Source organism: Oncorhynchus clarkii, chromosome 21 (genome assembly GCF_045791955.1).
Source record: "Oncorhynchus clarkii lewisi isolate Uvic-CL-2024 chromosome 21, UVic_Ocla_1.0, whole genome shotgun sequence".
In the NCBI taxonomy this organism is placed as follows: domain Eukaryota; kingdom Metazoa; phylum Chordata; class Actinopteri; order Salmoniformes; family Salmonidae; genus Oncorhynchus; species Oncorhynchus clarkii.
The window spans coordinates 37206146-37228508 of record NC_092167.1 but is presented as its reverse complement, the minus strand read 5'-3'; the positions used below and the strand labels follow the sequence as shown (position 1 = coordinate 37228508).

At 40.2% G+C, this 22363-nt stretch overlaps 1 protein-coding gene across 1 annotated transcript in view; it reads right to left on the bottom strand.

The window, feature by feature from the left end:
• The window catches only part of LOC139378982 (receptor-type tyrosine-protein phosphatase delta-like), a 579926-nt gene that overhangs the window by 285504 nt on the left and 272059 nt on the right, over window positions 1–22363 (bottom strand). Inside the window, exon 7 of the mRNA XM_071121647.1 lies at window positions 17065–17112. The gene's annotated coding sequence lies outside the window, so the exon portion shown is untranslated. The remainder of the gene's footprint in view (window positions 1–17064; window positions 17113–22363) is intronic.

Genomic DNA, 22363 nt, shown 5'->3' with positions numbered 1-22363 from the left:
TCAGAACATTATAAGTAGGATGTGAATGTTCCTCAGAACATTATAAGTAGGATGTGAATGTTCCTCAGAACATTATAAGTAGCATGTGAATGTTCCTCAGTACATTATAAGTAGCATGTGAATGTTCCTCAGAACATTATAAGTAGGATGTGAATGTTCCTCAGAACATTATAAGTAGAATGTAAATGTTCCTCAGAACATTATAAGTAGGATGTGAATGTTCCTCAGAACATTATAAGTAGAATGTAAATGTTCCTCAGAACATTATAAGTAGGATGTGAATGTTCCTCAGAACATTAGAAGTAGGATGTGAATGTTCCTCAGAACATTATAAGTAGCATGTGAATGTTCCTCAGTACATTATAAGTAGCATGTGAATGTTCCTCAGTACATTATAAGTAGGATGTGAATGTTCCTCAGAACATTATAAGTAGGATGTGAATGTTCCTCAGAACATTATAAGTAGCATGTGAATGTTCCTCAGTACATTATAAGTAGGATGTGAATGTTCCTCAGTACATTATACGTAGGATGTGAATGTTCCTCAGAACATTATAAGTAGGGTGTGAATGGGATGTGTATGTTACTCAGTGCCTTCAAAAATATTCAAACCCCTTTGACTTTTTTCACATTTTTTTGTGTTACAGCTTGAATTTAAAATGGATTAAATTGAGATTGTGTCACTTGAATAACACAATAATAATGTAAAAGTAGAATTTTGTTTTTAGAAATGTTTACAAATGAATAAAAAAATGAAAAGCTGAAATGTCTTGAGTCAATAAGTATTCAACCCCTTTGTTATGGCAAGCTTAAATAAGTTAAATAAGTTAAATACATTTTTGAATGACTACCACATCTCTGTACCCCACACATACAATTATCTGTAAGGTCCCTCAGTTGAGCAGTGAATTCCAAACACAGATTCAACAATAAAGACCAGGGAGGGTTTTCAATGCATTGCAAAGAAGGGCACCTATTGGTAGATGGGTACAAATAAAAAAAAAACAGACATTGAATATCACTTTGAGCATGGTGAAGATGATTAATTACACTTTGGAGGGTGTACCAATACACCCAGTCACTACAAAGATACAAAGGTGTCCTTCCTAACTCAGTTGCCGGAGAGGATGGAAACCGCTCATGGATTTCACCATGCCAATGGTGACATTTAAACAGTTACAGAGTTTAATGGCTGTGATAAGAGAAAACTGAGGATGGATCAACAACATTGTAGTTACTCCATAGAACTAACCTATTTGACAGAGTGAAAAGGAGGAAGCCTATACACAATAAAAAATATTCCAAAACATGAATCCTGTTGGCAATAATACACTAAAGTAAAACTGCAAAAAAATGTGGCAAAGAAACTAACTGTATGTCCTGATGCAGCCACCACCATGTTTTGTTTGGGTCAAATCAAACACATCAATAAGTGCCATTCTTCATATTTTCAAGCATGGTGGCGGCTGCATCATGTTATGGGTATGCTTGTTATCGGCAAGGACTAGGGAGCTATTTTAAGATAAAAATAAACAGAATAGACCTAAGCACAGGCCAAATTCTAGGGGAAAATATGGTTCAGTCTGCTTTCCAACAGACACTGGGTGACAAATTCACCTTTCAGTAGGACAATAACCTAAAACAAATATACACCTTTCCAATATACACTGGAGTTGCTTAGCAAGATGACATTGAACGTTTCTGAGTGGCCTAGTTACAGTTTTTACTTAAATCGACTTGAAAGTCTATGGCAAGACTTGAAAATGGCTGTCTAGCAATGATCAACAACCAACTTAACAGAGCATGAATCATTTTTTAAAGTATAATGTGCAAATATTGAACAATCAAGGTGTGCAAAGCTCTTAGTGACTTACCAGGAAAGACTCACAACTGTCATCACTGCCAAAGGTGATTCTAACATGTATTGACTCAGGGTTGAATACGTATCTAACTAAGATATGTTTTCATTTTCATAAATGTTTGACAAATATACTGCTCAAAAAAATAAAGGTAAAACTTAAACAACACAATGTAACTCCAAGTCAATCACACTTCTGTGAATTCAAACTGTCCACTTAGGAAGCAACACTGATTGGCAATAAATTTCACATGCTGTTGTGCAAATGGAATAGACAACAGGTGAAAATTATAGGCAATTAGCAAGAGACCCCCAATAAAGGAGTGGTTCTGCAGGTGGGGGCCACAGACCACTTCTCAGTTCCTATGCTTCCTGGCTGATGTTTTGGTCACTTTTGATTGCTGGCGGTGCTTTCACTCTAGTGGTAGCATAAGAGGGAGTCTACAAGCCACACAAGTGGCTCAGGTAGTGCAGCTCATCCAGGATGGAACATCAATGCGAGCTGTGGCAAAAAGGTTTGCTGTGTCTGTCAGCGTAGTGTCCAGAGCATGGAGGCGCTACCAGGAGACAGGCCAGTACATCAGGAGACGTGGAGGAGGCCGTAGGAGGGCAACAACCCAGCAGCAGGACCGCTACCTCCGCCTTTGTGCAAGGAGGAGCAATAGGAGCACTGCCAGAGCCCTGCAAAATGACCTCCAGCAGGCCACAAATGTGCATGTGTCTGCTCAAACTGTCAGAAACAGACTCCATGAGGGTCGTATGAGGGCCCGACGTCCACAGGTGGGGGTTGGGCTTACAGCCCAACACCATGCAGGACGTTTGGCATTTGCCAGAGAACACCAAGATGGACAAATTCGCCACTGGCGCCCTGTGCTCTTCACAGATGAAAGCAGGTTCACACTGAGCACATGTGACAGACGTGACAGTCTGGAGAAGCCGTGGAGAACGTTCTGCTGCCTGCAACATCCTCCAGCATGACCGGTTTGGCGGTGGGTCAGTCATGGTGTGGGGTGACATTTCTTTGGGGGGCCGCAGCCCTCCATGTGCTCGCCAGAGGTAGCCTGACTGCCATTAGGTACCGAGATGAGATCCTCAGACCACTTGTGAGACCATATGCTGGTGCGGTTTGGCCCTGGGTTCCTCCTAATGCAAGACAATGCTAGACCTCATGTGGCTGGAGTGTGTCAGCAGTTCCTGCAAGAGGAAGGCATTGATGCTATGGACTGGCCCGCCCGTTCCCCAGACCTGAATCCAATTGAGCACATCTGGGACATCATGTCTCGCTCCATCCACCAACGCCACGTTGCACCACAGACTGTCCAGGAGTTGGCGAATGCTTTAGTCCAGGTCTGGGAGGAGATCCCTCAGGAGACCATCCGCCACCTCATCAGGAGCATGCCCAGGCGTTGTAGGGAGGTCATACAGGCATGTGGAGGCCACACACACTACTGAGCCTCATTTTGACTTGTTTTAAGGACATTACATCAAAGTTGGATCAGCCTGTAGTGTGGTTTTCAACTTTAATTTTGAGTGTGACTCCAAATCCAGACCTCCATGGGTTGATACATTTGATTTCCATTGATATTTTTTGTGTGATTTTGTTGTCAGAGTAATGTCAAAGGATAAGACTATACACGGTGCAGGAAATCCATGCAGGGGTACAAGGATGAGACTATACACGGTGCAGGAAATCCATGCAGGGGTACAAGGATGAGACTATACACGGTGCAGGAAATCCATGCAGGGGTACAAGGATAAGACTATACACGGTGCAGGAAATCCATGCAGGGGTACAAGGATGAGACTATACACGGTGCAGGAAATCCATGCAGGGGTACAAGGATGAGACTATACATGGTGCAGAGGATAAGACTATAGCACTTTCATCTCCCCCACGCCATCTTCATAAACACACACACAAACACACACAGACACACAGACACACACACACACACACACACACACACACACACACACACACACACACACACACACACACACACACACACACACACACACACACACACACACACACACACACACACATACACAACCCCCTGCCCCAAGCTAACATTATCAGCACAAGCCTGGTAATAATGGAGGACTGGTTGGACTCTTGTTTGATTACATGGGTGGGTACCCCAGGGACTTGTCTCGGGCCCGTTGATGAATTAATCTTTGTGATTGGCGCTGTGGGAGCTGGAGCACTGAGAGAGGCCATTGATTTGTCATTAGGGTGATTATTCCATTGGAATTGGATTTATTTGGGATCTTAAGAACATGACAAAGCCGTGCCCTGGTCAACCTGGTGGCCACCGGAGGCCAGCCAATACGCTGTATCTGATGAAATGTCTGGGGGCTGACACTTTAGCTTGCATTGTGTTTCCGAGTCTAGCTCTATATTTCAGAATCACACATTACTATATTTTTTGAATGTATATGAAAGGTAAGCAGCAAACATTGTGTACATTATCAACTGCCTACATCAAGCGTACCAGTGTTAGTCCTCCAAAACAAATGTTATCATTATGATTGCCGATCGACATCCTAACCTTGTTTGTCTCCAAATGTCACAGCAGGGACGTTGACATGTTTGTTAACATGCCCCCCTTTACCTAAATTCATTACAGTTCAAAACCCAAGCAAGGGTCATTTGTGGTCCCGTGGCGCCTACGTATGCAAACCTTTTACACCGGTAATAAATCTTATCAATGTGAGGAAAGTGTTTACCCGGTCGTTTATTTCAGCGAAAGCCAGACCAGTGACCCATAAAATGAGCAAAGATAATGGGGACCTTAACATAGTCTTCTGCACATGGAGGTAATTGCCAAGGCCCTAGATCAATCAATATTGACTCCAGTTTTCCAACTACTGCTTTCACAGAATGTGTAAAATTGGCTTTAGACGGATGGAGAACATATCCCTGATAGTTTAACCTTAATCTATCGAACACGTTCACTTGTACAATTATAGATTTAGCCAATTAAGCACTTTTTTTTTTACTGGGAATTCTGTGGGGTATTAAAAGTGCAACGCAAACTATTAATAATGCACAGAACATTTCAGAAATGTTCCTCCACTGGAATGGAAAGTAAGTGACTACAGTAGTACATGAAAATGCAAGGCCCTTTGAAAATGTGTCTCTAAAAGAAATACATGACTGCTGTCATACTTTATGTGATAATGACATTATGCCATATTGTGAAGGAATCTATGTAAAAATGACATTGATCAAAGGTGCTAGAACATGTTATCAATACATCGCGAAGGGGGGAAATCACTGCACTGCCAATCACTGCTTGCTCAAAGGCACTTAGATTTCTCTTTAGTAGACATTTCCATCTTGACTTGATGAATCTCACAATCTTTTTTTCCTTGCCACACCGAAGTAATTTATTTTTTATCTCTCCAAGCTATATTTTCTTTTTTTTTTATACAACCTGACACAATATGCCACAAGGGATGATAATAATTCCAGAACTTTGCACTAACTCCAGATAGCACTTACTCTCCTTTCAGTCGCATTTGGAGAAAATGAAGTGTCCTTTCTAAAAATGCTGAATATTATGAAATAATAAATGTTTTGACACACTTATCATACACATGCCAGGCAAAAGCACATTGGCCTTTCAATATGTCACTTCAAATATTGATTTCTGCCTCTTCTGTTGTTCATGGTTTTCACGAAGGTTCATACAAAGGCTATTTCCTGATCAGCATGATCATATTGATTCAAGGTAACACTAAGACCTATGTGTTATGATGCCTAAGTGAACCTCATGATTTCTCAGAGCGAAAATGTGATTTCTCTGAACATTCAGTGAGGTTAGCCGTGGTGAGGTTAACCGAGGGCCAATGAATCTTCCAGAGGTACGATGCAACAACTCAACATTTTCACTGAAAGAATGATTTCATTACAACAAAGTTTACAATCTGAAACAGTCTTGATGAGGCTTTTTCACAGTGTAGGAAGAATGGAGTTTCACCCTCCTGCAGATACTGGTTTTGATTACATTTGATTGAATAATCTTATTAAAAGGTGGAGGCTTGGGGACTTGTTAGCGCTGCATATTCATATTGGTAGAGGATGTTACTGTATGTATGAGAACTTACACTTTACTTTTTCAAGGAGTGACGGCAAGGATTACATGACAGTACCTGGCCAATGACGGGTCATGCTATTTAAATCATCTGTCCCAAGATTCCACATTATCTCAGATGGCTGAACATTTCTTCAGCGCTGAAGAATCCATGAATGGTCCATGTCACTGTCTGGTCCTGACCCATTTTCATATTCAAGCAGTTCCTCTGTACATTATTGATGCACAGTATATTTGCCTTGTTTTGAGTCTAAAATCAATGCGTAAATTCAGTATTAAAGTTCACTAATGCAACATTCTTGGGGTGATATTTTCTGAGTACAGTTTAATGTATTCACAGTCAGGCAAATTACATTTTTCTTGAGTGAGGAGAGGCAATCTGCTCTTGGCCATTCAACTCCAACTTTAATTTGGGTTCCAAAAGATATATTTTGTAGACATTGCTAGGCTAATGTACATTTTCGAAGGGGGAAAGGAGAGACTACCGCTGGCTTTACTTTGATGAGGTGTTAATATCTAATATCAAGAGCAGATAGGACCCTTATTAGTCCCCATCTTCTCATTAGAGGGAGGGGCTTATCACACAGAGGAGAAGACAAAAGCTAAGGAAGTAATATGACTGGCTTTGACTTTGCTGCATGTCCTGAAGCTTTTGGTTGAGGTCAACTTAATTTGAGACTTCGATAGTTGGGAAACTTGTGAGACGAGTCACATTGACACTGTTTATAATACCTAATTCATGCCCCAACTTCACTGGCATCCAAATTCTCAATTAGAATACATTTTAAGTATCCCTCGTTAAAGAACATAGAGAACTCAGAATGAGTTTTTAAGGAATGTTGTGGTGTGAAGTATTTGTTGGTTTTATAATATATGCCATTTACCAGACACTTTTATCCAAAGTGAGTCATGAGTGCATACATTTTATGTATGGGGGGTTCTGGGTACCATTCTCTACCAACTGAACTACAGAGAAATATCAGCACAGATACTTAATTTCAATCTCCTAGAAAATGGATGTGGAGGATTATTGCAATACTTTCTTGATGTCCTCATTGCATACCAAAGAATAACGATGACAGTTATAAAAAAAAATCAGGAAGTTGGAAAGATCATAAAATATTAATGTCCTCCTTACACATAACAGTTTAAATTTGTAAACACTCAATATTTTATGTTAACTCAATCTCATGTAAAATGTATGAAGAAGTGACACAAACATGCACAATGTGGATCTGGGAAAAGTATTACTCCAGGCCAAGGCTAGAAATAGAACTGACATCATTTGGCGTCCGTTTCAAGTCATCCGAGAAAAAAAAAATTATGGACATATTTCCAAAGTGGTCGCACCTTTAGCAAAGTTTGCAGCTGCACCAAATTAAAAAGGTACTAATCCATTTTTAAACTGCACCGTTTTCCTCAAAATAAAACTAACCTTTTGTTTGGCATTTGGCAATTTTTTGTATCTTTCATTTCCTTTTGAAACTAACAGTTTGATGGGAGGAAACACTTGGTGCCCGCACGTAAACGCACACACACGCCGACACAAGAAAACATGACATACGTGTACATTTTAAAACAACAATACACCATTCACCAGTCATTTACTTATAAATCCCCTTATTTGGACTAACAAAAAGCACAAAGTAAGCACACTGGTAGAACAGCACCAATCAATGCATTAAGACGACGAAGAATGAGCCTGCAGCTCGATTAATGTTGAGCCATTGACAAACGGATTCAATATGCAAACATTCGCCCTAAACAAGTCAGAAAATACATTGGGCGGCAAAACTATATGCCCCATCGATTTCTGTTCGGGGTCAATGTACATTCTTCTGCATTTAGACATATAATTCCCTCTCCAGCAAAGTCATTAGACAGGCAAATGTTTAATTAAGCAGTCACTGTGGTGTAATCTCAATAATCCAGTATCTGAATGTGGGCCAAGTTGGAACACTCCTGCCTGCCCCTTCCCTTTCGTGGGAAAAGACTGTTTCTAAAACAGCTACTTCACCACCTCCACACTGAAAATCCGACATGAACTGTGCAGCGTTGGCCAGAACAGATCTTAAATCCACACAATTCCCAGCATGGTCCGCTAATTAAAAGCCCACTTCGAAGATTCTCAGCAGATTCAGCCAGGTGTTCACAGCTGACCTATTTTTCCGCCAAAGGAAAACAGTTTTTAGGGGCAAGGATCGAGACAGATGTGTCTGAAAAACTGTCAAGCTCTTTTTCACCCCTCCATGCCTCCATGCACAAGGATTCATTATGTCTGGTCTTTGTGGATCATTTGGCTTTCCAAACTGTCCTCAGCTGGACCTGCTGTGGAATTATTCCCCTAAACTGTCTGTCAGTTAGCAGAAGACGGCTTGTCACACATAATAGGGGTGTCATGACTGCCAGCGGAGGACAAGCGCAAATAAATGGATGCTGTTGCTCGTCTCAAAGTTAAGTGCATGAAGGTGTCATTTCAAATTACAGTGATCTTTCTTCATTCATATTCAAAGTGAGGTCCGTTATTTATGAAGCCAATAACAACACATTCAATAGACACATGTGTGCAAGTTCTATGCTGTACTACTGTTCATCTTAGTGAGAGCATGTGAGAGCTTTAAAACATATTTAGTGTACTTTTCTTTCCAGAGGCAGGACAGGTGTCAAATCCATGGTAAACTCACATATCCCATGTTTCCAAATGCTCCACATGATCAAAATCTTAGTAGATTCTACCTTTCACTTAATACTTCCCTTCATATTCACCGCTCAGAATGATTAAACAAGTCAGAAATTCCATTGGTTCCAAGTTCAAATAAGTGACAAAAACATTTAAGCAGTACGCTAATAATGATTGAATTCACATTTGGCTCTATGTTCTTTCTCATTGTGTTCGCTAATAAACGCAGGCAGTATCGGCAATGTAAATCAGAACGAGAATCAGAAGACAAAGCCGAGTATTAGAAAGATAACACTGGAAATCATTTGTCAGTTCACAATGCAACGAGTAAAATAATGCTTGGCCATATCTAAATGAGGAAACAGTAGTCCTATAGCAGACAAAGGCAATTCAAATGGAAACTGGAAACTGTTGAGAATATTTGGGCGAGCTATTTAAAAAAGTTGATTCTGCAGCAGAAGATAATGAACTTAACAGTTTTCTGAGAGAACGAGGCAAAATCAGTTTAAGTTTCTGTCAGGGTTGGCAGTTGGTGATGGGGGGGGGGGGGGGGGTGATGGCACCCAGTGGTAGGCATGGCAATCCTATTATTGGTGTTTCTGAAGTAGGCCTCAACAGATATAATTATCATGGATGATTCAACTTATTTGTTAATTACGGTATTCAAATAAACGGGAACATGGCAGCAAGTGTGTGAGCAAGACAAAGGAGCTGATGTGAGCAAGACAAAGGATACGATCGTGGACTATAGGAAAAGGAGGGCCGAACAGGCCCCCATTAACATCTACGGGGCTGAAGTGGAGCGGATCGAGAGTTTCAAGTTCCTTGGTTTCCACATTACCAACCAACTATCATGGTCAAAACAAACCAAGACATTTGTGAAGAGGGCACGGCAACACCTTTTCCCCCTCAGGAGCCTGACTGAAAAGATTTGGCATGGGTCCACAGATCCTCAAAAGGTTCTACAGCGGCACTATTGAGAGCATCCATACTGCTCGGCATGTGACCGTATGGCGCTACACAGGGTAGAGTGTGTACGGCCCAGTACATCACTGGGGCCAAGCTTCCTGATATCCAGGACCTATAAACTAGGCGGTGTCAGAGGAAGGCCCAAACAATTGTCAACGAGTCCAGTCACCCAAGTCATAGACTGTTCTCTCTGCACGGCAAGCAATACCTGAGCGCCAAGTTTAGGACCAAAAGGCTCCTTAACAGCTTCTACCCCAAAGCCATAAGACTGCACAACAATTAATCTAATTGCCACCTGGACTACTTACATTGATCCCCCTTGTTTTTACACTACTGCTATTCACTGTTTATTACCTATAAAACTGTACCCCCACACATTGTGGCTTCAGATGAGCAACAGTCAAAACACATTGGCGTTCTCCAACCCTCTACTACTCACATATCCGGCGTAATCCCAATGTTCGCTGGAGTCATAGATACCGCTTATCGGTCATTTGGAATTTTGAGCAGCAAACATTTAAGCCATTTTCCGATCCCTGGCTTGCTCCCTTGTCAGGGTGATGTTCCAGCTTCGAACACTGCATAGGAATGAAGCATGTGGCAGGCACTGAGGTATTTTGAATATGAAGGCAGGCTTACATTTGCTATGTTGTACGGCATAAGCATGGCCTATATTAGATAGTAAATCTACTGTATTACTAGTATCACATATATTACTATTTAATCTAATTCTAAACATATTTCACAAAATCTAAAACTGTTCATGTCTTTGAAAGAACTCCAAGGCATAAAGAAACACAAAAAGCAAACTCTCAAGTTCAGTATTTATAGAATGTTTGGTGAGGAGATCATTTTGAACTTAGACATTATCAGCCTCCACAATATTAATCAAAGTCAAAACGCAATCCCGTTTTGATAAGCTGCTGGCAATAATTCTCCCATTGAAGGCGCTTATTTGGGTCTCGCTCAGGTGAAATGAAGAAGAGCTGATTGCGTGGGGTGATCCTACTGATTACATTTTAAATTTAAAACGCATTTCTCATTAGATGATTCTGTGGCAGCTGATGTGGCAGTATGCTGTTATATGCGCAGACTGTCGTGTGTTTCTTCAGTGTGAGTTATTCTTCACTTTAACATTTCGAAATCATCAGCGTTAAAGGTGGATAATGTCTATCACTATACTGTTTTCCTAGATAGATGAGCATGCACTGATATCTAGGTTTCAGTTCCTATCAGTAACATCTCTAGTGACATCTCTAGTTAACAGAACCTGATAATCAGCTTATCTCACCATATTGCACCTCTTTTCATTATAGTCGCTGAATACATTCTACAAAGACTTTCTCTTCCTGGTAATATAATATGCAATATTTTGCATGCAGTCATATCGTGGCTGACAATGATAGGTCCATCCCAGCCCTCATTAGGCATCTGTTTGTGTGTCAGCCTGGCAGCTTCCCTCTGAACGGCTTGTCAATGTTTAATGAAACACTCATCATCGTTTAACGAAACACTCATCGTCGACGGTAGGAGGAGTTCAGCTTTCTTAGCCTGCCCCCTGTACTGCGAGCTGAATTACCAATGATCAAGACTCAGAGTTAGCCTTTGAAGCGGATTTCTCTTCTAGTAAAACCACTCAGATGAATGTTCAATGGCCATCTACTGGAATGGTTGTGGTTTCCATAGAAATGTATCATAAACGGTTGGTATACATTATAGACATTTTGAGAATAGAACAAAGTGTATGATAATCTGTTATACTATTGAATTAATCAATCCACATCTGAAGACTAATGGAGGTTTCTTTTACATATTCACATGGGGTAATACGCATTAACTATTACTCGAGTGAACTGTATAAATTATGCAGTTGGTTCTATTGTGTCAGAATATTTGATTTGTTTATAACATGTGCCAGTCAATTGACAGTAGGGGGTGTACGAAGTAACACTTTGTTTTTAGATGGATTTGTGAGCAGTACATTGCCAGCTGCTTGGAAATTATCTGAACCAAGCCGCGTGGCAATGGAATCAATGAACAATCGCCTTTCAATCATTCTACAATGCATGAGTTCCAGCAAGCGACACTAGTCTTCCCTGGGCTGGTTGGCCTCCGTGTTGACGGAAGCAGTAGCTCACAGCCTTCAGATGCTTGTCCTCTCCCAGAGAGAAAAGGAAAGAGCTTTCAAAGCAGAGAGGGAAGGACACTTAGCTGTTGCGCTCCTTGAAACTGGCCCCCTCTCTTTCCCTTTCCATCTCCCAGACGTATCACATTCTGCATCTTCCTTGAAAGCGAAACAATGGGGATTTGTTTCGTCATCACTCATAGCTCTATCAATAACATATACATACGCTGAGAGCAATGAGAAAGACCAATGGCGGGACACCAAGAAAGACATTAAGCATTTTGCTGAAAGACATAAATCAAAAACAGGGGGCTTCTGGATTATTATAAACCGAGGAGAACTATTATTGTAAGTGCTCTCATTTAAAGGACACTAACTGATAGGAGTGTGATTTATATGGGGGGCACGTGGCATATTAGGACTTGTTGGGGACAATTACTTACATTTGGGAAGAAAGTTATCTGGTAAAAAGACACTCAATGTATCACTATTTCCTGAATTATTATGCATGGGAAATATTCATTAATTAAGTATTAATAGTAATCAAGGGGCAATTTATAATACAATTGCTTCACGATTAAATCAATGCTATCAATTGCTTCATGATTAAATGTGATTATTGTTAATTTGTACATTTGAATATACACCTTATCCCTATAAACCATTGTCATTCAGTTTATTACCTATTCCGCTTTGTTATCAGAGTGGCAAAAAAATCAAGACACCAGAGATAGTTGCATGTGTCATGTGTCATGCAACATCTTTCAAATAGGCCTCTCTTTTAAAAGCTCATTACTTAATGCATACAAATGACCATGGACTCAATAGCCATATACCTCAGAAACTGACACTGTTTGGTGCAAACTTTAGTCTTGGGCTCCAATTTAACATATCATTTTCACAGGGGGCTGTTTGGCCCGACGCACGCAAAATTGTAATTCCATCTTAGTTTCGTTGTTTTTTATTTTTATTTTTTTTATTTCACCTTTATTTAACCAGGTAGGCTAGTTGAGAACAAGTTCTCATTTGCAACTGCGACCTGGCCAAGATAAGGCATAGCAGTGTGAACAGACAACACAGAGTTACACATGGAGTAAACAATTAACAAGTCAATAACACAGTAGAAAAAAGGGAAGTCTATATATACATTGTGTGCAAAAGGCATGAGAAGGTAGGCAAATAATTACAATTATGCAGATTAACACTGGAGTGATAAATGATCAGATGGTTATGTACAGGTAGAGATATTGGTGTGCAAAAGAGCAAAAAAATAAATAAATAAAAACAGTATGGGGATGAGGTAGGTGAAAATGGGTGGGCTATTTACCAATAGACTATGTACAGTGTCGTTGCTAATGACCTTTCGTGGGGTAGAAAAAGGAGGAGGGACACTGAAATAAATATATATCAAAAGAGAAAATGCCCATATTTCATCATAATGTTTCTTTGATGTGAAGTCAAAATAAGCCTATTTGCTACAATGTGTCAACAACAGTGTGTGAGCATGGTGAAAAAAATTGGCTGCGGAGAGGTCATTCGTCAGAAACGGATTGGTGGGAGCAAGCGCGGTCGGCTAAAATGTAGATGCAGACAGATTTGAGGGAGCGAAATTGATCAAAACGAGGCTATGGGATTGGGGCGTGTGCATGTGCCCACACCAGAGTGAGATTGTGTGTGGGTAAGGGGTTGAATGAATGAATAAGTATCCAAATCATTATGCCCTATCATTAAATACAAATTCAGAGGCTGATTATGTTGTGCTTTTCCTGTCACGCTGCATAAATAGTGTAGGGGAAAATTGCGGAGGCTGGCGAAGGGGACCATTATGAGGGCACTGGACTGTGGTGTTGTGAAATGAGATGGAACAGAAAGACTTACATGAGATTATATAGTCATACAGATAACAGGAAAATGTATGGAAAACCGCAGGAAATCATCTGATATATTGTTAAATATTCACTGAACAGAAATATAAACGCAACATATAAAATTATGGAATAAAATAAATTAAAGGTGCCAGAAATGTTCCAGAAGCACAAAAAGCTGATTTCTCTCAAATGTAGTGCACGAATGTGTTTACATCCTTGTTAGTGAACATTTATCCTTTGCTAAAATAATCCATCAAACTAACACGTGACAAGAAACTGATTAAACAGCATGATCATTACACAGGTGCACCTTGTGCTGCGGGAAAATAAAAAGCCACTCTAAAATGTGTCGTTTTGTCACACAACACAATGCCCTCAAGTTTTGAGGGAGCGTGCAATTGGTATGCTGACTGCAGGAATATCGACCAGAGCTGTTGTCAGAGAATTGAATGTTCATTTCTCAACTATAAACTGCCTCCAATGTCGTTTTAGAGAATGTGGCAGTATGTCCAACCGGCCTCACAACCACAGACCACGTGTAACCACGCCGGCAGGATCGTCTGAGACCAGCCACCAGAACAGCTGACGAAACTGTGGGTTTGCACAACCAAAGAATTTCTGCAGAAACTGTCAGAAACCATCTCAGGGAAGCTCATTTGCATGCTCGTCGTCCTCACCTTGACCTGACTGCAGTTTGGCGTCGTAACCGACTTCAGTGGACAAATGTTCACCTTCGATGGCCTCTGGCTTCGATATTGTCACTTTAAGAGCTCTGTTGCACAGCTACACCTAAACCATGCTTGAAAATCCAGTTGTAAGCTGAAGTAGTAGGGAAATAAACGTGGTAGTAATGTAAAACTGTGATTCCCCTCTTTTTTAACAAAGGCCAAAATTGCTTTCAAAAGTGTTTTCCTGCGATTGCATTAATAGCTGTGCATTGACTGCTTGTCAGAGTACATGTTTCCCTCCTATGGCTCTCGCAACTTGAATGCGCCTCAAGAGGAAGAGTTTTCTCACATAGAACACACAAGCCGACTAGGTAAATAGGTCAACTATTCTACTATGAGGTTGTCTCATTTTGTTTTAATAACAACATTAACTGTCAAAAATAGTATCACTGGAAAGTTACATCCTGAGTGACAAAGTATAGGCTTTGAATTACTTTGCCAGCAGCTGGAGTCGGCTTCACACCGCTGTCTGAGTTGAGTGCTGCTGTGGTTCGCATTATAGACTATTTAAAAAATTACCCCATTTTCATATTTGAGTAAAAGTAAAGAAATCTTAATAGAAAATGACTCAAATAAAAATGAAAGTCACCCAGTAAAATACTACTTGAGTAAAAGTCTAAAAGTATTTGGTTTTAAATATACTTAACTATCAAAAGTAAATGTAATTGCTCAAATATACTATCAAAAAACACAGTGAAAGTATAAATCATTTCACATTCCTTATATTAGGCAAACCAGAAGGAATAATTGTCTTATTTGTATTTTTTATTTACAGTTAACCAGGGGCACACTCCAATTCTCAGACATCATTTAATTTCAGAAGCAGTAGGGATGACAAGGGATGTTTTCTCGAGAAGTGCTTGAATTGGACCATTTTCCTATCCTGCTAAGCATTCAAAATGTAACAAGTACTTTTGGGTGTCAGGGAAAATGTATGAAGTAAAAAGTACATTATTTTCTTTAGGAATGTGGTGGAGTAAAAGTAAACATTGTAAAAAATATAAATAGTAAAGTACAGATAGATACCCAAAAAACGACTTAAGTAGTACTTTCAAGTATTTTTCAAGTATTTTTACTTAAGTACTTTACACCACTGCCACCACTAACATTTAATTCTATTCATCTGAACATCGGAGTGTCATCAACAATCATGCATGTCAGGTCAGTGTACACCGCATAACAGAGAAAATGTCGTATTTGAGAATACATTTACATGGGAATATATTTCGTAGAAAAGACATGCTTCTGTCTGTATTAGGCTATGTCATCTCCAAACCACCAGACCTGGATTCACTTGGTCAGTCTATGCCATGGTTCTTAATGTTTTGTATACTCAGTATATACACTGAACAAAAATATAAATGCAACATGTAAAGTGTTGGTCCCATGTTTTATGAGCCGTAATAAAGAAAATCCCAGAAATGTCTCTCAAATTTTGTGCACAAATGTGTTTACATCCCTGTTAGTGAGCATTTTCCAAGTTAATCCATCCACACTTGAGGACTGTCTCATTGAAACATGCCATAGTTAATACTATACTGCATACAGGTCTGCTGTCAAATAAAAACCTAGGGAAATATCACACAACACCTTGTTATCGCTCCCCTTAGGTCAATGTTGAAGCTTCATCAGTTCACTAACAGACTGTACTTTTGACACAGACAACTTCATTGTTTAGTTCATATTGCAGATATATTTGGTTACTCATTGTCTATGTGTCATAGAATGTGCCTGTAGGTCATTGACATGTCTGTCAATATGTTGTCAAAATGAATAGGACGAGTCTCAATGTTAACTCATAAGCCAGTGAGTAAAATGAGACATTCTGGATTTCTCAAGAGTAAGGCCTCTCATATAATTGTCAATTTAAAGACTAAGGAAATCAAATGTGTGTCGAACTCTGCAACAAAAATAATGAATTCGGCTGGCAGTCAACCATATCAAATGAGTGTTACTTTATCATAGTTTGAAAATGGAATGGCATTTTCAATACAATGGGATTTTTCTTCATATAAATTACAATTTGCCTTCTTGCTCATTTTGCAGTATAAATAGTAACCTATGATATTATCCGCCAGCCAGTTAACATTCTCATTTGAATACGGTTCAGTGTGTCAGTGTAATATTAGACTTTCGGAAAAGACAAGTCCGTACAATACGAAGTCTTATATTATCTACAATTTACCCACAATGCCACTGTCTTCTTCATGTCTGTCTTCATCTACCAAACTATGTTAGCAGGATAAACTCAATCAAACCTGCATCGCAGTATTTACACAGTAGCTTTTCCTTAGTAATGGTTTTCATGACTGTAACAACATACAACCACATAACCACTCCCTACCACAGGAAGACACTTCCAGTTTTCACAATCAGACAGGTGTGTGCACAGGTGGACAAATAAGATATTGCATTTATGTGGCAGGTTAAATGTAGTCTGTTGTGTATGTCAGTACTGCATTGTAGCTATCTTGGTATTGCGACAGTGTGCTGTTTTACATTCATGTCACTTTTGTGTTGTCAGAATGAGTTGTCACATCCCAGTAAACATAGCGCTTTGCACTGTGATACCGTGTAGACATGTGTCAATGTCTACACACAATGTCTGTCCTCCTTGTGTACATTCGATAGACAGGCAGCTATTGCAGAATCAAACCCACAGTCCTTTATATCAACTGTAGACTGATAGAGCAGCATCCCAAAACCAATCTGGAGTTATAAAGCATGGAGGCTTACCTTGAGGTTGAAGGTGTGAAAGTCATGGAACATTCTCTCTCCTGAGACCTGTGTGACAATGAAGAGGATGAGACGTCCGTCATGATTAAGGAAGCCCACAATTACAGAGAAGCCCAAGCGACAGTGATTGATCAATAAGGAACTCCCCTTAATGAAGACTAAAGCACCCGAGCGATCCAGAGACCAAATTGGAAAATGTAACTAGAACTACAGTACACAGTGCCAGATGCTTCACTCAGCTCGTGATAGCATGTTGATAGTGTGTTAGATGCTAGACCATTTTGTACGTTGGTAGCACTTGTGAAGCCAGTTCTCAAGAGATATTCAATCAACAAACTCTGATAAACTTATCAAACCAGAAAGAGGGAACACAACATGAAGTCCAAACCTGAAAAATGCATGGTCATAGTCATGGGAAAACACTGAATAGACAGAGTTCAGGGAAAGTACACCCTTAATATTGTGTCTGAAAGGCTGTGTCTGAAGGACAAAGAACAAGAATACAATTCCCTTCCAAACAGCGACAACAACCTATTCATGGTATCGGTGAGCCCAGGCCAACACTAGCAGGTAGCCTTGAAGATGGACAAAGATAGCAAGAATTGATCGAGTTTGAGTGAGTCTCGTGTTAAAAGACTGTCTGAACCCAAGGGCCACTCAAACATAACCGAATCAGTTTGACTGTCAAATACTACTTTGTTATCTACCTCATTGTTAATCACTAGAGAGAGAGAGATAGAGAAAATTCAGGCCCTGGAGGCAGACGCATCAGATGCCACCGATGTGTTAAAATTCAGATATCGATTCAGCTCCGTAATACACTGGAGTGTGACGCGCTCTGACTAACCATAGGGAGGTGCACCCTTTTCTTTTGGTTCTTTTCCCATCAAGTATAAGGAGTTGAGTGAGGCCGTTGCAAAAAAAACAGACGGGTCCTTCAAGGGAATGCATCTGACCGGAGCTCCGCAAAACTAAACTGAATGAAACAAAAGACCATCCCTGGGAGAAGACGAAGGAGGGAAAAACATACTTGAGATTTGTGATAATTTATTTCATGTTTCACAGAGCGAGTGAGACTGCCGAATGATGCCTTGGAATTGGGTGGTGCAGTCAATATTTAGCTATATGGACACTGTTGTTGGCACTCACTTCCTGGGCCACGAACTCAAGTGGAGATGCTATTTCACTTTCGGAGAAATCAAATAGTTTGAGTGTGGGAATCAATGAGCTTCCACAGGGTTACATCAGTTTGGAATGGTAAGCAATGAGCTTCCACAGGGTTATGTCAGTTTGGAATGGTAGGCAAGTACAGTGATTAATATGAAGTGTAAACTCTGGATGCTTGACTGATGACTTCTACCTCAAATGTATACTGTTTTATAGTGTACATGTACTGATTATAATGTAAATACTGTAAAAGTGTACACAATTCATCATATGAATCACCTTGCTTAGTTTTACAGCAGTATTGTCCAGTGAGATCACATCTGTAATACCTTTTTACCTGTGGGCTCACCTATAGCAGCTTTACAGAATCTCAAACATCCTTTCACTAGCAGATATTAACTGAACTGCTACCCTCCATTCATTAGAAAATAATTACTCATATAAGGCGTTTACTCCATCGACTCCTCTCTTTTACCAGGTGCAGAATCCTATAACTTCATATCTGGAAAAGCACAGTGGTGGTGTGTGCTGCACGTTACTATACTGTACCAGACTAAGCTGCCCTGTTTGAACGTGATGCCCTCCAATGCAATCTCCCTCCCCGTCAAAACATCAAGATTACGGGGCTTAAGGTAATGAAAATGGGAGAATCAAAAATCCGGTTAGGGAAGTACACAGCGTTGTCTCTGTGAGCACACGCTGTATGGGGTATGTTAGCTTTACTTGATCATTTATACTATTTGTACTATTTATTTACTTCTGGGTTCTATTCCTGTGTCCACACTAGCATACTACATAGAGTGAACCAATGTATAGGGCAGCATTCTACATGGTATGCTAGTTTGGACATAGAAAAAAATGATGTATTTGATCGATGGGAATCCTCTCCATCCTTTTTATGTCATTCTTTAGTCTCCACACCTGCAACTATTTTTCAGCCTTCCGCTGTCATCATATTGTACTGTACCAAAGACTTTTAACCTTACCTCAATAGCACCTCGCCACTAAAATGAACTTCGCCTGATTTGCCCTTGTTGTTGGTCTCCATAGAAACTGTCCCATCAAGTCCATTCAATTCAGAGTGGCAGGTAGGGAAGGACTCTTGTCTGATAAGTGTTCTCAAAGTGGTCTCATTTTAATTGATTCTGAGAATGGCCTAGCATAATTACAGTTAATTAGATAACTACTGAGGTACTTTTTCTCGAGGACAGGACGATGATACGCTGATGTAAGCCTGTGGCTAGAGTTTCGAGAGGAAGAAATGAACTTCTTCAACTTTAAGTTGAGCTTCATATAGACTAGATAATATGCATGCTAACCTATTCTTGTCAGGTTCAAATAGAGTTGTTTAGCCTTTCAGATATGACTCGATGTTTGTATCACCATGCTTCTTTATTTGAAGTAGAAATGAAGAGGTAAATTAAATGTCACATCACACTTAAGCTTTAGTAAACTCATTTGAAATGTGTTGGCATACAAAGGGCCTAATTCAATCCAAACACGTGGACATACCGATACCAAACACTGGTATCGGTATGTGACAAAAAATTAAATTTATATGCCGATTACTTAATCAGTGTTATACTGGGAAAACATCATTGATTGCTTTGGTATTAGTGCAACAACACGGATTGCATTCTGGTAGTGTAATGGAAATGTTATATTTGATATAAAAAAAAACGGAAAACTAGAAAAAATAGTAAATCCTAGTGGCCAGTATTTTCTGACACCTCTCTGTATAATCTTAATCTGCTGGGAAAGGCTGCCTGGGCTCAAGGCACTAAATTGTCAGCACCCTTCAATCAGCTTGGCATCGTGAGTCAGTCTGCACACCCACACATTGCAGAGGTGACGGTATGTATTTGACCGCAGCTCCAGCTCATGTAAACATAAAGAATCCTGTTATATGTCTGCTTATTTGGAGTGTGTGACAATGCACACACCCCCACACACACAGTTTTTTGTTGCGTTACAGATTTTAAAAGTGGCTTTTTGTGGCCAGTTAGCATTTATACAGCCCGAGGTCTTGTGCATCAGATGTAGGAGGTATCTTGAAACAAGAAAGAAGTCAATATAGTGTAAGCAACAGCTGAATGTGATAATTGCTTCAGGTTGCAAAGGGAGTCTCGGATGTTCTACTCATTACACTGTAATTCAGCCATCACTCTTTTGTTGTAAGCCAGAGCCATTGTTGTACAATCAGTCTACTGAATTCGCCATCTGGTAGTTTGCTTGTTTGCTCATCTTTGAGAAATGTTTGACACATTTCGCACACACACGTTTCTTTTGTGGTGTCATTTAGTAGTCAATAGGTAACAATGTCTTTGAATGGTGCAGTCCTTCAATCTCTGTTTCCGCCCACAGTTCGTAAACAGCTGGGCGGCCCCTGGCAAATGTCTATGCCAATACTTTGTTTACAAACATAAATCTTAGTATAGGGCCTCAGTTTGGCCAATGGAGTGCAACTGTAAGTAAGCTTTGAAAATGAACCTACAATCTTTTACAGTGTAAACATGATTTGTCCCTTTGGAATGCTGACAATAGTGATGTTGATCATGAATGATGATGATGATGATGCTTGATTGGTCCTTAAAAAGACACTATATCAGGGATCATCCATTAGATTCAGCCGCGGGGCAATTTTTTCTTGAGCGGATGGTCGGTCGGCCAAAACGTAGACTGCAAATTGACTACAAGAAGTCCAAACATATATAATGCTTGACTAAAACATAATCATTTCAAGCCATGCTTATATTTGTATACGATCACCTGTCTCTATTTTGCGTGGGAATACTTTCTTCAATTAAAGAATAGATTTCTTCAATTACAATCACTTGGAGACGATTTCCTGGTGTTTCTTCAGTCTATTATGCCCAGCATAATATTTATTTTGCTCAGAAAACTTAGCGGGCCGCCAGCTGGGGAACCCTGCACTATATCATAGGTTGCATCCATAGGGTTTACGATAGACCAGGAGTCACACAATCAAACACGCCTACAAATATGTGCACTGTGAAGTCATCTGCTCTGTATCTGCAGATCTGAGACTACTGTGTCTGCGTACAGTTTCGGACGGCACATAATGCAACAACAACAACAAAAACGTCACTACCGACTGCTTTATCTCACACTGCACAGCAAAACGTATCTCCTTGAGTCCCGGCCTGACAATGATGCATCGTCCAAATCGTTCCTATTGATCCCCACCATTATAAACTATAATTCCACTTAATTAGTTGCCTTCACGGTCAACAAGATGGATTTGAAGCCTGCGAGTGTTGTCAACTTTAAGTGTAATTACTCACTACTGAATAATAATGGAGCCTATTTAGTTTAGTTTAAAACAATGACCCCCCCCCCACACACACACACACCCCATCCTCCCCTCTCTTTGTACCTTCTCAAATTTAGAGAGTGCCTGAATCCACAGCTAAATTCAACGATTTTATGTTAACAGTAGAATGGGTCCATGGAGTCTCTGGAGTTGAAAAAAGGAACATTTTGCTGGCGGAGCTGCTTGCCTCAGCACCGAGGGGCAGCACGTTTTAAATGCTCTGCTTTCACCCGGAATGGCCCACAAGAGGGATGCCAGGGGGTCCTTTGATGCAGGGAACCTGGGGATTTTGTGGCCATTCATCACGTTAATGAGTCACTTCATTGATTTACCCCCAAAACAGGAGTTTGTTCAAAAGTTCCACCCTGCTATCATAATTTGTTTCTTGAATTTTGGCTGAAGCTAGCAATTTGTCCTAACAAAAACTAATGGTTGGGGAGTTGATACAGTGACATACAGGCTTGTGGTTTATGAGAATATGTTTATGATAATATTGAGCACTTCTCAATCTTGGTTTCCACCCAAAGTGAGCCATGGAAGGCTACTACAGCAAAAAAATAAAAGTATTGAAGGTTACATTTGGCAAACCAACCACAGTTTACAAAAACAAATATAAGGGGCAGAAACAGAGGTTGAGGACATTGCTTTAGCTGTCTGTCTTATTGTATTGTTTGTAATATAAGTGTTTTTAGGACCCATGTTGGGTGGCCTTGTGTCAGACCACTGAGAAGTAGGAGAGATTCAAATGGAGGCAGGATATTGGAGCGCGGAATACATTTTACCGAGGAATCCAAATCT